Raw genomic sequence first — 11,856 nt, 5'->3', positions numbered from 1 at the left:
CTCAACACTGGCGGGGCGGAGATGGGGTGGGGGTGGGGGCAGTCAGAGGGGGACACGAGCCTTGTTGATGAGGCTGGTGGCTGTGGAGAGGGTGCTGCCTCTGTGGTTGGCGGTTGTGTTCCTGATGGACCGCAGCCTCCTGCCTGAGGGGAGTGGCACGAAGAGATTGTGGCTGTGATGGGAGGGGCCGGCTGCAATCTTCCTGGGCCGCTTTAGGACCCTGTGGCCTCATTTATAAAGGTTGTGTGCGCACAAAACGGGCCCTGGAAGATGCATACACCACTTTTCACGCCAAAGTTGTGATCTTTAAAAAACAAATTTGACGGGAGAATGTGCGCACACGTGCGGCCGCTCTGACCCTTGCCTGCACACATCTCTGGAGAAATGTCAAACTGCGACTCCCATGGCAGAAGGACGAAACTCGAGAAATGATTTGAAACTCGTACCAACCTATTGTGTAAAATAATCAACATTACCTCTCCCGCATTATAGAGAAGTTGAGATGGTGGACTCATAAAAGTTCCTGGGAGTGCACCTGAACAACAAACTCTACAGGAAAGAACAGAGCAGACTGTTCTTCCTCAGGAGGCTCAGGTCCTTTGACGTGTGTAGCAGGCTGCAGCTGATGTTCTACCAGTCTGTGGTAGCCAGCACAGTTCTTTGCTGTTGCCTGCTGGGGAGTCAGCATCAAGTCTGGGGAGTCAAACAAGCTGGACAAGCTGTTGAGGAGGACCTGCTCTGTTGTGGGGCAACAACTGGACAGCCTGGAGTCTGTGGTGGAGAGGAGGATGAGGGACAAACTAAAGTCTATTCTCGACTACTCCTCCCATCCCCTCTATGATGGGCTGTGGCAGATGGGGAGCACTTTCATATGCTGTGCATATGGTTGTATACAGTCCCTGTTCTTACTGATTTTATGCTTACTACTCTGTATCTAGTGCTTTTTCCAACCTTGCTGTAATTTATTTCCACTGCTGAAACGTCAAATTTCCCCCTAGGGGGATCATAAAAGTATCTATCTATCCCAGCAACCGCTGGCGGAGGGTATATTTTCGGTCGCGTGTGTTATTTCGTTCATTCGGTCACATAGCAGGATTAGCCTGCGTGCCTGCCTGTCTGTCTAATATGATGAGAAGTGTGTAGAATGGGTTTATGTCCTGCTGCAGAAGCATGCAGACAGACAGCTTATTCTTTTGAGAAGTTTGACTGCTTGTGAATAAATATTAGGGTGTGTGAATGCTTTTACGAATATGCCAACTGTTACTATGCTGTAATTGTGTTGATCACTGTGTTGACCCAGACCCTAGACATTTTTAAATCACCTGTTTTCACTGGCTTTCTGAGGCTAGTTAAGCCATACATCCCTGGCCCTGGTATGATTGTGTAGTTTTAAACAGTGCACTTTTATATTCAGTATTGTTTGTATGTATTGTCTGTTTTTATATATATATATATATATATATACTGTAAAGCACTTTGGTGCAACCTTGGTTGATTTTAAATGTGCTATATAAATAAAGTTGGCCTTGACCTTGATTTTGCTAGTGTCACCAATAATAAATCAGTGTAGCTCTAGGCCTATTATTTTAAACTTGCTCAGATTTCTCTGTGCGCATCTGATTTTTTTGTGTGCACGCCATTTTCAGTTTTTGTGCTCACGCACACTTTAAGTATGGATTCTGCACAATCGGTGCATAATACCATCATTGTCTTTGGTAGTCAAATTTCTTTCTTCTCAGGAAGTACTGTACATCCTCTGCTGTGCTTTTCGCAAGCATGCTGGTGTTTAGTTCCCATTTGAGGTCCCGGTCTGGATGATGATGGTGCCCTGGAAGTGGAAGGAGTCCACAGTGGTGATGGGGGAGCCATTCAGGATGGGGGGGCTGGTATCTTCCTGAAGTCCACAACCATCTCCATTGGAGCGTTGAGCTCCAGGTTGTTTTGGCTGCACCATGACAGCAGCTGGTCGATCTCCCATCTGTAGGCGGACTCGTCACCCTCAGAGATGAGTCCGATGAGGGTGGTGTCGTCCGCAAACTTCAGGAGCTTGACAGACTGGTGGCTGGAGGTGCAGCTGTTCGGGTACCAGGAGAAGAGTAGGGGGGAATGGACGCAGCCCTGGGGGGAGCCGGTGCTGATGGACCTGAAGATGCTTTTGCCCAGCTTCACGTGTTGTTTCATGTCAGACAGGAAGTTGTGATCCCCCTACACGTAGGGTCAGGCACGCACAGCTGGGAGAGCATGTACTCCAGTGTATATTTGGCTCCAGTGTATATTTGGCTCCGCCCAGCAACCGCTGGCGGAGGGTATATTTTCGGTCGTGTGTGTCATTTCGTTCGTTCATTCAGTCATTTGTTCGTTCAGTCACATAGAAGGATTATACAAAAACTACTAGAGCAATTTTCATGAAACTTGGTGGATGGGTGTAGCATGGGCCAAGTTAGAACACATTACATTTTGGTGTGGATCAGAATCACTGGGCGGATACACTAATTAAAAGAAATTTGCAACATTTGCCATACTTGGACCGGCTCCTTGCCTTTATATTTACTTCTCCTGACGGATTTTGTATACTGCCGGTGGCCGAGCGGTAATGTACCAGTCTACCAATGCGTTGGCCGGTTTATAATTTGAGTGTTGAAGCAAACGAAAGAAACAGTATTATCCGTCACATAGCAGGATCATACAAAAACTACCAGAGCGATTGGAACATCCCACAAACTATTTTCAACTAAATGCACTTTGATATCATATGAAAAAAGACAGGGACAGTCAAACCGTGCTGCTTTCTTATCTATTATTTTTTTTATCAACTTACACATTCATGCGCGGAAAACCTGTGCTCTGAGAACACTTTCCAGTCTTTACTTTTTCTGCTAGGTTTACGCATTGCCTGGTGGCTGAGCGGTTAAATGAGAAGTAAAGGGAAAATGCATGTTTAGCCCTGTTTTAAGGTTACTTCCCTACTAACACAGTACGTAAAACTGACGGGACACATTGGTGTAATTGTGGTAACTTTGCGACGTCACCAGCAGCGGACCTAGCTCACACCTAGCTGACACTTGCCTTTTCAGTCGCAAAATAACCGAAATAGCCGTCCTCAAGTACACTGTAAGGGAACGTAGCCGCCACTGCTGCTTAAATCCGTAACTACGATGTAATTAAATAACGTGACAATGTGGTTACATCACAGTCCCAATCTGACTTTATTGGAAATGTGTCACAGTGGGTAGAACATTTGTAAATTACTTAGGTTTTAAAATAAATTTTGAAGTCATACAGTTACAGAATTGTAATAATGAGGAGAAATCCTGCATGTCTGTTTTGTGTGTAATTTCTCATTTACAGTTAATATTAACACTAAAGATTTGCAGTCTAGGCCTAATAAAAATAATGATAAAAAAATATGCCTATGAATAAAGTCCTAATTTTGCAACCTAAATGTGAGCAATGAACGCTGAGCAGTGAACGTAGAATGCAAGACATTGGGCTACTTTCTTAGGTGACACAATTGAAGAACTAGACAAACAAGTTACACACTCTGTGCCAGTAGGTGGCTGTATGCACATCCGCCACTAAACCCAGCGAAGAAGAAGAAGAACGAGAACGGGTTAAACTTCCGGTCCGTTCCTAACAGAAGCGATTGAGAAATCACGCTGTCTTTGTCTCCGCGACAACACAGATCCTGTAAGTATCTCAATTTCAATGTATACATTAGTATGTATACATACATACTATGTATTTTGGTATCGTCCCAGATAAAGCACCAACGTTATGTGCAAGCTACCCTTTTGTAATGATTATCTATATGCAGATGCTCTCTTTCCAATGTTGGCTAACTAGCTAGCCAGCTAACGTGATTAGCCTTTTTCGGGCATGGTGGAGTCTTCTGGAGTCTAGCAGGCTCGCGCGAGCTCCTGCACGTTCGTACTGTTTCATCGCTTGGAATAAAATGCGATAATTAGCTTACTCATTGATTTCGCATTAACCCACGACACCGTTAGTATGTGTTTGTTTTTAGGCATTAATTTTTCCGAAGTTAACGTTAACAGAATACTAGAAGCCCCAACAACGGAGCTAGGCTAGCTAGCAGGATTTGTTATAGCAGCCATCTTGGCTCATTTGGTTACATTAGCCATCTTGGTGGATTTCATGTTACTCTTAGCTGTTGAAATGGTTGCTCATTCTGTCAAACGGGTTAAGAATTGTGTACTACGTTTTCACTCGCATACAAATCCAAATTTTGCATAATAGGTACTCATGATGTGGACTACTAATAGAGGCGCTAAGACGGGGACAGGCGTGGCCAGGGGCAGTCCTGGGACAGCACCACAGGCTCTGTGAGTCTTGTTCAGTTGAATGCCCTCATGAGTATTAACAGAAGAGCACCATATACATATGCACACATACACTCTAACATGTCGCTCTCTCCTCAGCTCAGCCCAATGGTCTCTGATGGTTCTGTCTGGCCAGCCCTTAGGTGGAGAAACACCTGATCATCAATATAGGCAGGCACACGTAAGTACAAATGCACATACGTTTCCATAGACGGGATAAACAAATGGGAATATTGATATTGAGTTAATGTTAGCGGTAGACATGTGAGATTCATAAGACGCATCACTGACGCCAGTGACGCCACAATATCAGGGAAATTGAGCAATTGCTTCCCTGTAGTGCAAACTTGCAAGATTCACTCAGTTATTAACCCTTCTTGCCTTTTTTGTTGTTGGTTTTCTCTCTCCTCCTTCCTCTCTGTGCAGTTCTCCTGTGTGCTGAGCCGCTATCCCATGTATTGCTACTGATGACAGGGTAGAGCTCAGCCCCATGCAGAAGTGAGTGATGAGGAGAGGGAAGATCATTTTCCCGTTTTTTTTCCCTCCAGTTTTAGGAACCGTCTCAAGAATGTGTTCCCCACTTTTATGCCTTTAAATCAGGGTTGGAGTATTCCAGGTGTGTGGCCATGGCCATGAACACCAGTAGAGGAGGGAACCAAGTGTCTCATTCTCTCTCCACAGTTGTGTGGTTGTAACCCCCCACTAGCTACATATTCATTCAATCTTTATTTAACCTCGTGAATCAATTGAGAGTAAGCTCTCATTTACAATGACGTATAATCACTCTATATTTGAACTTGTACTACAGGTGAGATAATCCTTTTTAATGGTCTCTCTCATTCGCTCTCCTAGCTGTGCTGTTAGAGTTGTGCAAGACTTGGGTGTTCTCCTGCTCTGAGTGCCCATTCTCCTATACCTCCCAGATCTACCTCCACAAGCACATCAAGAGGAGCCATGACAACCTCTGTCTGCTGAGGAACACACAGAGCATTATGAAGTAGCCAGTGCCTTGGCGAAGGTGTTTGAGCAGCAGTCATCAATGGATTAACTCCCAAGACACAAGGAAGAGACAGCGCAACACACGCTATGACTCCAGTGACGAAGGTAATATAATAAAGTGCATTCAACAGTCCCAAAAGAGTACTACTTGAGTTGACTAATCTGAGCTAATTTACCTCTACTATATGTTCCAGTGCCCAGGCAGCCGGTCGGCAGAACTCAGACCAGACCAGCTATGCCAGGTGCCAGAGCCGGAAGGCCTGCTCTGCCAGTTATCAATGCAGGTATCCATGCATGTTTGTGTTGGTGAAATGTCTATGCATATTTGCACACTTACAGTTAACTCAGGACTTTCGGAAGACTCATGTACTCAGTTCACTAATTCGCTCATCTCACATCTCACTACTCGGCAGTAGATGTTCATCGCCCGGGTCCTTTGAGCCAAGGCGCTGTGAGCCCAGGCCCTTCAGACGTCCAGGCACGAGCAGCATGCATCAGCGATTAGCACCCCGGCCAGACCAGGTCAGGGTCTGACATGTCTCATGTCGAGTTGATTCTTCCCCTTATGCCAGAATCACTACGCCGCCAGCACCATAGTTTCCTGCTCATCCCTTTATCCTCTGGTTTTCAGGTAGTTCTCTGATGCCATCGCCTGTGAGACCAACAGCTCCAGCAGTGTTGCCATCAAGCTCTGCAGATGCTGGTATGCTGAATTTTGTGAACTACTTCATGCTGCATGTAGGGATATACTTTGAGCTGAATATCCATTATGGGACCGTACAATTACTTATAGCCACATCTGTGTTTAATATCCAGACTTCCAGAGGATGATGTGTCAGCAGTTCTCCAGCGTCATGCAGAGTCTGAGGGAGGGTTATGGCCTGTAAGCCAAGCACCACTGTGACGGAGGTGTCTGCCCAGCTGCAGGAGATGCTGAAACATGCCCCTGCTCGATTCAAAAAGGTATGTGATGTCAGGCAGTTAATTTTCTCGTATCCAGTGACATGGCACGCTTCCAATGAACGTATGCGACTTGCTTTTACAGCCATTTCATTATGTCCTTAGGCATCTGCTCCAGCCCAGCTGACCTCCCCAGCCCAGCCCCTGACCGCAGCTCCAGCCCTGACCACAGTGGAGTATTCAGATGAGGATGACCTCTTCTGCCCAGACCCTCGATTCAGATGTGGGACCCCCAGCCCGTCTCCCTAAACCTGCCTTTCCAGCCTGCCAGGATGGATGCCTTTTTTGTAAATAGTTTTTGTAAATTTTAACCTTTTTTTTGTGGGATACAACGTTCTGTTCCCGGTCTGCCTGCCACAGAATGCGCACTGTTTCATTTTTGTTTTTAGAACTTTTGCAATTGTCAGATAATGGGTTGCTAGCCAGAGCTTGTACATGCTTTTTTTTGCTTTTCTGGCTATGCGTAATGTGACAGACCGTAAACCTCATCCTTGTAAATATGTATACTTTTAATTTGTAATGTACTTTGTGTAATAAAATGTTCTAAACTGTTAATGGTGTTCAGTCTTATATTGGTTTGTATCATAATGCTTGCTGCTATATCCCCATATAGCATTAATTCGTTTTTGTACTGGTAAATGCTAAATATAGCCAGTGGTACTGCAAATGCTAAATATAGCCAGTGGTACTGCAAATGCTAAATATAGCCAGTGGTCAGTAAGTGACCATATTTGCACCGTGCGAAAAAGACGTGCAGACCAAGTCATATAAATACCTGTAAATCTAGTGTCAGCCAAGTGAGTTTATTACGGAAGTTCCTGCCCACGTTTTTTGCACGCGGCCGCACCGTATTTGCACCGTGCGAAAAAGACGTGCAGACCAAGTCATATAAATACCTGTTAATCTAGTGTCAGCCAAGTGAGTTTATAACGGAGGTTCCTGCCCACGTGATCACGTGCGTTCTTTGCACGCGGCCGCAACTTCGGAATGACGTGTCGTTCTTACGTAGCGTCTACTAAACGGCAGATCTCGCGTTTCCGTAAATGGCCGCGTAATTTCCGCACGCGGCGCAGACGAATCGTCACCTATAGCGGCCGTATGTCGAACGTTTGCGCAACCTGCGTGTGTTAGTAGGGTTATGATCATATACAATGGTTCAGATCAAAACGTTGACAAAACTAGCACTTTTGAGAAAGTCTGATAATTGCTCTACCACCGTTTTGGTCATACAATGGATGTGGGTGGGCACCTTGAAAAACCATTCAAAAAACATGTTAAACTCTCAATTTCAAAGACAAGAAACTCACCGAATTGTTAGTTGGCGTTCTGACATATAATTCACCATAAAGTAAGATTCTAGTTAATCTGGAAAGGCTTTTTAAAATATTTAGCATATAACTATTTAGTCGCAGCACACACGTGTGTAAACTTCCGCAAACTAGGTAGCCTAGCAACATAAACAATAACAATAGCTACCGTAAGTAATTCCGCTTCCTGAATCCCCTCTGCGGATTGATCTACACATCTACAACGGTTGCTTCAATACAAGTCAATGGATTTCATAAAATGATCAATAAAACCCTACAGGATTCATACTTTGCGGCGAATTTGTCAGATGTCAGAACACCAACGGACACCAATTACCCCCTCGGTGAGCTTCTTGTCTTTGAAATCGAGAGTTTAACATGTTTTTGAATGATTTGTTAAGGTGCCCACCCACATCCATTGTATGACCTGAATTTTTATCGTGGGTTTGAGCCGCAAGGATGATGTTGATTTTTCTTTAGAGAACGTTGGCTCTTTGTTACAATGAGGAATCAAGTCAGCTTTAGATATCATCTTAGATATCAACTTTATTTGTTTGCGGTTTAAGCAACCAATATTATCTTATGTTTCAATGCATCTAAAACAAAATAATATCTGAGGATTACACAAAAACTACCAGAACAATTTTCACGAAACTCTATGGAGGGGTGTAGCATAAGCCAACTTAGAACCCATCCCAGAGACATGGACACTGGGCTAGTGCCCCTCTACCCATCCCAGAGACATGGACACTGGGCTAGTGCCCCTCTACCCATCCCAGAGACATGGACACTGGGCTAATGCCCCTCTACCCCTCCCAGAGGCATGGACACTGGGCTAGTGCCCCTCTACCCGTCCTAGAGGCATGGACACTGGGCTAGTGCCCTACCCCTCCAAGAGGCATGGACACTGGGTTAGTGTCTGTCCGTTTTACCCACCAGAAGAATGAACACTGGACTTAATTTCTGTATATAGTTTTGTAACTTATGTCTTCTGTTATATATTGGCTGATTGAAAAAAAAGGAAAAAAAATCAGTTGTGTTCATACATTACCACCTCTCATAAACACCACAATCAGTTACACCACCAAATAGCTTACTCTTCATGGTGCAAGTGTGCAACTATATTTACTGTATACTGAGGAGTGAGTTTAACCATTTCAACTCGATTACACCAACAAAATGCATTAATGGGCGCAGCCCTGTGCTCTCTGAGCACCCTTTCTAGTTATATTCTAAGTTCTGGAAGAAGACAGGTTGTGTTTATTATGTGATCATGGAGAAATAGAAAATGAAATCCATTTTGTGTTTTATTGTCTTCTGTATGACAATCAGAGAAAGGTATTATTTGGGGGGGGGGGAAATGGTTAGTGCCCACCCTGAGGCATTCCGGCTACAGGTGAGTTTAGGCTTGAATTATTCTTTAAAAAAGATTTTTTGATATCACCCAATTTATCGTCAAAGCATGGGACAATATTCCACTACAGTACACCGAACCGCCCCACTGGACAGTCCCCAGCTGACCTGTTCCTACACAGACATTTCCGGACCAGGCTGGATGTCCTTAAGCCTTGCACCGAGGAGACAGTGTGCTGGAAGCAGTATCAACAGAAAGGCCACCATGACTGCACTGGTGCAGACCGGTTCTTTACTGTTGACGATGCTGTGTATCTGCGTTGCACTGTGGGAAGACGAGATCACAAAAAACATTGCTGAACCTAATACAGCCATTGAGGTAGATGTTACGGGATCACAGGCAGCACCGGTGGATGGTAGACTGCAGCAGTTCTGAGGGAATAGCTGACACCCAGTGATTAAACCTCCAAGGCCCTATATGCCATAAGACTGCATTCCACTACTATGGACTGTGTCCATATACATATACTCACACTCAACACTTATACCATATGAGAGCAATGTTATTTGAGTTAAACTAGGCCACATTGTGTTTTTGCTATGAATCACTAGACAACCGTAGTTGTAACACGTTTATTGATATTTTCAGTTGTTAGAAGGAATATTTTTATTTGTATGTCCTCAGCTAAAAGGGAGGATAATGTGGTATATTGACCACATGATTATTTGGTTTGCTTAACGCTTTGTGGACTTAAAGGTAATATGATCTTTACATTACATTACATTCTCTGCGCTACGATCGGATTGTTGCTGACGAATGACGACGACAATATTCTCGGCACCAACAACGATCGTAGCGCAGAGAATGTGAGCCGGAGAATAGCCAGTCTGCGCGCTGGCCTGTGCGCATGCGTGCTGGGGCAAGTGGGGAAAGGCGTGTAAAGATCATATTACAGAGGCTAAAGACCCCGTATTTGAAAACAACAACAATGCCTCGCGTTGAGGAATCGCAACTGTCGATTCATTCAATCTGATTGATGAAAACAACCGTTTAGCGGCCGAAAATGGATTTTGAGAAACTGCATTCCCGTTGCCCCGATCACCGTCATTACATGGATATACTGGCTCGCGCTGGATTTTAAATTTCTTCTACAGGCCTCCGAAGTACACCAAAGTGATCTCGGTGAGTCAAACTTCTTATAATATGTCGTAAATAAGGTCCAGGTTGTCAAAAACGAGCATTGCCCTTTAAGAGCCAGACTGTCTCGTCATTAATACCAATGTGTAACAGAGAGGACATACTGAATTATGTGACCAGTCCACCGCACTCCCCCCATACCATTAATGAGATATGCTCATTGATGCGTCTCTTTCACACAGAAAGAGCAGTCCTGTCTGTCTGCGTCAGCTGACTCAGCTGACCTGGATTTAATTAGATCCACAAACCATCAGCCAATCAAAAACAGTTTAAGGCCATTTACACAAGTGTAGTGTTAAATGACAAAGAATCAATCAAAATGTTTATACAATTTAATACATCTATCGATATTTTGACATCGACAGGCCGACAACCCACTGACTACCAGTTTGAAGGGTACAAGGAGTTCATAGTCCATACATGCACACAGAGTCTGGGTCATCATCTCTTTGTGTGGCCACAGGCTTTCCAGCCAACAAAAAGGCTGGAAAAGGTAAAGAGACCCTTGTTCAGCCCTGTTGTTCTTTTCATGTAGCGGAAGAGTAGCCTGGGGGGCCTCATCTCCCGGCCCTGTACCGTCCAATCACCTTCTACTGTGCTCCTAAACCATAGGCCTTCAGACAGAGGAAGAGGCTGTTAGCTTGCCTGTCAATACATCCTCAGCCTAAAGTGCATGGGGGAGGGGTTTGTTTTTAAAAGCCCCAGCCAGCCACAAACAGAAAGACTGCCTACAGATCTCATCCTATCAGAGATAATGACCTAAGATGTGATTGGCAGGACGGTGTGTAGAGGGCGCTGGTGTCTGAGGACTGGGGAAGTACGCCATCAGTTGGGAGGAGCTGTGGTGAGACAGCTCAGCTCAATGAAGCCTCATTAGGGAGGAAGGGCTTTCTGCTGTTCCGGGGGTGGGGCAGGGTACTGTTGGTATGGAACACGGAGGGAATCACCCGAGGAGGGGTAGTGACCCACATTTGGGGGGAAAGATGCCCCACCCCCCATGGGCAGCCCACCTCTTGGTTCAGTAATGTAAACAACACTACACACACACACACACACTCCTTCACATAACTCTACAGTCCACCCATTTCTTTGTTTGGCATAGGTTTGAAGCCAGGCCAATTAGTGCGAGGGAAGCTTTTGTGCGATAACCTTATGGGATCATAACTTCCATAGGCTTACTATATTTCTGTATCATATAGGAGTGGCATTGGCAGTGTGATGCCATGCCCGACTGAATGAATGAGTGTAAAATACCATCTAATGGATGTTTTGCAAACAGGTGTAGGCCTACCTAAAACCTGCAGGCAATGTAACACATTCACCAAGGTGGCAGTCTCCTTCAGTTTGGGATGAGGCCGGCAGCACCCATATTGAATTCTCACTCTGGCAGTGCCGTCCTCAGAGGCCAACCTTGGCCGCTGCACACAGATCAAAGTGACGTCTCTGTCACCTCTGTGCACATCACATTCATTCTCAGAGGTACAAGCCCACCTGGCTAAATACAACTCTGAATCTGAAGTGGGGGTTCAAACAAAAGACAAACAAGTATGTACATTACATTACAGTCATTTAGCAGACGCTTTTATCGTCTAACAACAGCTTATACTTAACTTATAGCTATATAACTTATAGCGACTAACAATAATTGCATTTAAGGTAGGAAAAGCCAATGTACTACTACTTGCCAGAACTCACAAGTACA

At 44.8% G+C, this 11,856-nt stretch overlaps 1 long non-coding RNA gene across 1 annotated transcript; it reads left to right on the top strand.

Annotated features, from left to right (window-relative positions):
* Positions 1–5,305: 5,305 nt before the first annotated feature.
* On the top strand, positions 5,306–5,801 carry LOC311313488. Its single transcript, XR_014630617.1, has 3 exons — positions 5,306–5,441; positions 5,531–5,620; positions 5,750–5,801. It is a non-coding gene; the product is annotated as an uncharacterized lncRNA (long non-coding RNA).
* Positions 5,802–11,856: the final 6,055 nt, after the last annotated feature.

This window comes from Borostomias antarcticus (assembly GCF_949987555.1).
Source record: "Borostomias antarcticus genome assembly, chromosome: 9".
NCBI classification, from domain to species: domain Eukaryota; kingdom Metazoa; phylum Chordata; class Actinopteri; order Stomiiformes; family Stomiidae; genus Borostomias; species Borostomias antarcticus.
This window is presented reverse-complemented; position numbering and strand designations above follow the sequence as displayed.